The following is a 6473-nucleotide window of genomic DNA, read 5'->3' on the forward strand; positions in this document are numbered from 1 at the left end:
ATATATATTATATATTATATATATATTACATATATATATATATTATATATATATTACATATATATATATATATATTATATATATATTACATATATATATAGACACACACACACACACACACACACACGCACGCATAGCTTCCGCTAGATGGTTTCAATTCATGGAGTACGTAGTGGATAGTTTCATTATGTTCAGTCATGCAACATAATCATTTCCATTGAATCCGTAACACTCTGGGTTCAATATCTTGAATATTACTCATTGATTTAGGCCACGTGGTGTTAGGTGAATCGATTCCCGTTTAACAAAACAATAACGAATCAATGACTGAACAAAACTGAGTCTTATAACATTATTGTTATCTAACCGCCCGTACTGCGTGTCATGTAAGGGAAGATGTGAATGCATTACAACTTTGAACTTCTCGCTATAGGTCTTCCGTAAATTTACTCGATGTCTGAAGAACAAAGGTACATACATATACATACATACTCACATTCACACACTCATATATATTCTTCCACTTCACTAATAAATGCCTGACACTAGACCTCAGCATCCAAGGATAAAGAAGTCGAAATAATGTAATTATGTATTCTGTTCTCAACTTAGGAAAGAATTCAATGCTTCCAGTACCTGCTGGGTCTCTTCACAGGTCCCATCTACAACAGTTGTATATTTACGGTTGTGGTGAAAATGAAAACTATTAAATGAAAGTGAAGATTGCAGTTCGCTGGTTATTTGCAAGGGAGTAAACTGTGGCAGCGGTGGCTGCGGTGATGACTACGACATTACATGATGATAATGCAGAAGATGGAGGTGGCGGTGATGAGGCCTACGGCGATTCTGCATCATACCAGTAGTATGTTCTAGATAAATCTTAATGACTATATTATTAGTTGATGTCGATCAGCAACAACAGAATCAGAACTACCATCATGTATATTCTAACCGTTTATCATATATATTTTCTTTCAGGTATGGTATGTGTAAGAGAGCAACACTCAAAATTGTATTAATGCTTTTTCTTTTAAACGGGAGTATGTAATTTTTTAGATTTCGCTCCTAATTTTAGGTGTAATAGCCACATAGAAACTGGCTCATTGGTTTCAGTTATTCTATATTTTAGAGGATGTGGTAGCTTTATGTAAGTATTAGCAGCTTACATTATTTACATTATTTACAATTGACGGATATTTGTCCTCATCTTGTGTTTGTTGTTAACACAACGTTTCTGCTGATATACCCTCCAGCCTTCATCAGGTGTCTTGGGGAAATTTCGAACCTGGGTTCTCATTTTTAAGGTATTTTTCGATGTTGTTGTTATTATTATTATTATTATTATTATTATTGTTATTATTACTATTATTATTATTATTATTATTATTATTATTATTCAGGTCACTGCCTGGAATCGAACTCGGAATCTTGGGTTTAGTAGCCCGCACTCTTAACCACTACGCCATATGCCCGTGGGCATATGGCGTAGTGGTTAAGATTGTTGTTGTTAAGGCAGCATGCTAGGAGAATTGTTAGCACACCGAGCAAAATGCTTAGCAGCATTTCGTCCGGCTGAGTTCAAATTCTGCCGAGGTTGTTTTGCCTTTCATCCTTTCGGGGTTGAGAAAATAAGTACAAGTCAAGCACTGGAGGTCGATATAATCGAGTAGCCTCCACCTCTACCCGCATTTTCAAGACTTGTGTCTACAGTCGACGAGATTATTATGTTTTATTATGTAGCTGAATTAGAATCAACCTTCCCTTTCAAAAGAGTATTTCAAGATATGTACATATTATTTAAAAGGAACGCACCTTTCTGCATCTGCAAGCTTTATTATTTGGTGAAAATCATATTCTGTTAGTGAGAAATTTTAAAAATAGAAAATACACTTGAATCTTTCCAACGAATTATTGTTGGATATTTCTGATGCACTCTGAATGATTTCGCGTTTTATGATCCCCTCAAAGCAACACTAAATATGTTTTGACACACGCTTTTTATTTCTCACTTGTCAGAGAGGATTGGGCCACTTTACTTCCCAAACATCTTAATAAAAGAGCCTAATATGTGTAAATGTTTTCATAATGTCTTTCACTTTATGAAGGCTGCAATTGGCTGCTCACAATAAAGGATTCGTTTGCCAACAACAAAAGCCATGGCTATTTGCCTCATGGGTGGAAACCATAATACTTAAGCAACAAAAGACGATCTCTTCACCTAGAAAGAAGTTTATGGGAAGTAAACTTTGTGGCAGTCGATTAATAAATGAAAATTAGCGTTATGATTCATCACCTGCCTAGCGGCATCTAAGTTGCGTTAGATGATGCAACAAATGCCTTTATTTCAAGAGGCTTTATTTCAATCGTCAGTCGTTAATGAGAGCTATATTCTACGCATTCTAGTAATCTACAAAATGGGAGTAGCTTTACAATAAAAGGATGACACAGACTTCTAAAATGTTGTTGTTGACACCAATGATGTGCCATTATAGTGTCCTCTGATGCATTGTGTGCATGTGCTACTATGTAATATCCTGCTGACGTAAGTCTAGCCTTAAATATGTGTCTGAGTAAATGTATTAATGCATGACTACGCTTGTGACTATGTGAAGGTGCTCTGTTCTGTTATAAAATGTTATTAATGAGACATTACTTTAAATGGTAACGGTATTGATGAAACCAATGTAGAATTAAACGTTTTGTTTAGAGTCTAGTTTATATATAAAATTATAACTGGCTACAGATATTAACAGATAAACCATCGTAATTCTCATTTATCTAAGCAAGATCATTTGCATAGTTATGAGCGCTTGTGATTGTCGCGTCTCTTATTTTGTGTGTGTGTGTGAGTTCGCGCGTGAGTGCGTGCGTGCCTGTGGTAAGGAGTGTGTCTGTGTGTTCGTGTATATGTAATATGTATGCTTGTTGCGACTTCATAGGTTGATTGTGTAAGGGTTGCAGGATTGTATGTGAATGTGTGTATGCATGAAGAAATGTATCTTTGTTAAGTTGTGTCATGTGAAAGTATGTGGGGCATAATTTAATGTGTATGTATGTTTACTGCTCGTATTTTGTTGTTGCGTGAATAGCATAAAACCGTTGAATACACATGCGCGTGTACATTTGTTACGAGTGGCGAGTGTAGTAGAAAAATATTGGGGTATGAGAATGGTGAGACTGGTAACTTGAGAGTGAAAGAGTTATAAGTTCGGAGAGAGAATATAAATTGCAGCGCTCGGCAAAGCCTGGAGTTTGCAGATCCGGTGTGTAAAACCAAGCTAAGCACAGATAGAGGATATTTTGAGTAGTCCATAGAGCAGAGCTAGTAAGAGTCACTACTCCGCCTGCCAAGCCTAATATCCGTGGAGATTTTCCATGAATTGGTCAGCCAAACGGCAGCGGGTTTTTTACATTTATAGTGCATTGTAAACTGAAATACGGAAATTGCAGTGTGCTAATCGCAAGTAAGAAAGATGGTGCTGGTGAGGAATGGACAGGTGTGGAAACGTTGTCATAAACAGGAGATAGATCAGAATTACTACGAAGAACTAAAAAGCTAGTAGGCCACGGAGGTTCTGGGCACGCTTGGAGAAATAAAGAGGCGGGTTAATTCAGAGGTGGTGTTCAGCAGTGTCAGAAAGGAAGGAGGTGGGAATGAGTAAGATCATAGGGTGGAAAGAATGAATAACATCATAAAGTTGAGGCATGGTGAGCAAAAATCACTTGGAATATGGTTGGTAAGAAGGCAAAAAGTGAACCTTGCGGGTAAGTTTAGCCCCTTGGACTTATTTAGGGTTAACAATGCTAAATGAATACATATACTATACCTGTGAGTTGTGTTCGCAGCTGCACCGGTGGCAGAGCCGGAGAATTGTGTGTGTGTGTATGTGTGTTGCAGGATTGATAGCCGGGCATTAATAGCTGCAGCACTGACACCTATCCCATTATGTCATTTGATTTTAATTGATACACACACACACACATGTACTCTATGCAACGTAATAAGTTCCATTTACATATCAAGAAAAGTATGTTCAAAAAAATATATTTATCGATAGCTTGCAAGCCACAAATGCCAGTAACTGATAAATGATATTACTTATGAAGAATAGCTAAATAGCTATGTTAAGATAGAATTAAGGAAATACAAACAATCTTCGACGAAAGAACATATTTAAAAGGAGTTATTGATAAAATACATTAACACGTATATAAACATGTGTGTACATACGTTTGTATGTACGTGTATATATATGTGCAAGTGTATATTTTTTCGGTATTGACGTCATAGGAATTTTATAAGCTTTCGAGAGAAGGTGAATTCATTCCTCTTTGGAATATCTCGAATTACACATATGAAGCTATAAATATATCATGCAAATATTGGATTGAAAAATCTTTTGGGGTAGACGCTGTCGACTTTTGCAATATTTTTCAATATGTTTCAATGTTTTTAAAACAGGATTTTCTTAGGCTGCTAGAGCGTGTTCATCAAAAATGCTTGAAATGCATACTCAACATCAAGTGGCAAAGTCAAACATCTGACACAGAAGTTTTTGAAAAGGCAGGACGCACAAGCATCCATTTACTCATCATATCTATCCAAATGCTTTGATAGGATCATGCTGTGTGCATGGAAGATAATAGGGTTCTGAAATAGTTGTTCAGCAGTGAGCTGTGCACTAGAAAGCGTTCTGAGCACAAAATGCATAAAAGACAATCTGAAGTAACTGCAGATCAATGTAAAGAAGCTAGTTCCAAAGAACTAGCTTTTGGAAAGAGCAGAATGGTAGAAGCGTATTAGGCAAGGTTGTAGAATTATGAAGAGGGGCGTCTTCGGCCCGAAAACATTTAGCGCTGGTGTCAGAGAACATAAAGCGTTGGAGGTGTGAAAAGTGTGCCTGGTTATGTCAACCATCCGAAGTCTCATGAAATCCATGAAAGATCAACTCTATGCAATGCGTTTCTCCAATGTAGCGTGTGAAATGCTTGCAAGTCGATTTCAAGTCTGAAGATATAACAGTTCACAGTGATCATATCTAACAACCTGGTCCGATCCATATAGATCTGCAGTGGAACTGCATAATCATCTGAGAGTTCATTGACGGAATATCTGAAATGTCATTGACAACGTGGAAGCTCGGAGAGACGACAATCGTCTGTGAAGGGGGAACAATCATGATGTGTATCTACTCTTCAAACGGCGCAACCGAGATGTATCTCCCAATGCTGCACCAGGAACTTTTATTATCCTCAAATTTCATATCGAATGTCTGTATCAATAACGTTCGATGTATTTGAGTACTCGTCGTCCTACAATAGACTGCGGAAGCTTCCAAAGCATATTGAGATTTCCACTTCTGATATTTCTATCACGAAGCAGTAGCCAGCAAAGTCTACTCAGTGTTGCAGAGTAAGATAAGAAATAATGGAATCTTCCCGTAAATCTCCTTTGTGTATTTGTGCAGACGGACAGAGATGTTGTGTGTTCTAATGGGAATTCAAGTTTATATATATATATATATTCAAAACAATCGTGAAGCAACATTTTCTTATTCTAAATTTTTTGTCCCGTTTTTGTATTCCTTTTTAAATACATATTGCGTCGTACGTACACTTTGATCTCTTATATGTAAGTACACACACACACACACACACACACACGCACACACACACACACACACACACACACACACACGCATATATATATATATATATATATATATATATATATGTATATATATATATAAATTTTGTACTACTCTTATTCTTTCATTTTTTCTTTCTTTCTGTCAGCCCCTTCACACTTACTTCGTTCTTTCCACTCTTCTTTCTTTCGTTCCCCCTCTCTCACATTTCATGGCTTTCTCTTCATTTTCACCTTCCCTTTTCTTTTTTCTCGTCCATTCCTAACTCTTCTGTCCCTCTGCCTCTACCTCTCTCCTCTCTCTCCGCGTGACTGGTATTCGGCCAAGCCTGACCTTTCTTTCTTGGGTCGACTACAATCCGTGCAACACCTATATTCCTCACCATGCCTGTCATCCCTTATGTCCCTGCCGTAAGGCTGCACTTCCACACATGCCAGCTTAATTTGATTCGTCGTTAGTCGAAAGATACCAGTTGTTATATCTTGTTATTTGCATTTGCATTTGTGTACCATTTCTCCATTTTTTCCGTCCTTCTTTTCGTTTACATTCACTGCTTTTTTCCAAGTGCTCTTTCTTCTAGTGCTCTTAGCTTACATTTTCCTTGGGGGCTGACCAGATTGGAGCAATTTCGAGTATAACCAGCCGAAATTGCAAAGATAATCTGGAACTCTATTGAGGAAAGGAAACTTCGAATGACCCGTCCGTGTTTTTTTCTTTTTCTGGCCCTTTTTGTATCACCAGTCTGGATGTTTTGCCCCATTTTTTGTATTCCTTTTTATATACATATTGCGGCGTACGTACACTTTGCGCTCTCTCTCTCTCTCT

General features: G+C 37.4%; 1 protein-coding gene across 2 annotated transcripts in view; it reads right to left on the reverse strand.

Moving 5' to 3' along the window:
* Positions 1–6473, reverse strand: part of LOC106883780 (glutamate receptor ionotropic, kainate 2) — a 276968-nt gene that overhangs the window by 32719 nt on the left and 237776 nt on the right. The window lies entirely within an intron of this gene.

The sequence above is a fragment of the Octopus bimaculoides genome, chromosome 13, assembly GCF_001194135.2.
Source record: "Octopus bimaculoides isolate UCB-OBI-ISO-001 chromosome 13, ASM119413v2, whole genome shotgun sequence".
In the NCBI taxonomy this organism is placed as follows: domain Eukaryota; kingdom Metazoa; phylum Mollusca; class Cephalopoda; order Octopoda; family Octopodidae; genus Octopus; species Octopus bimaculoides.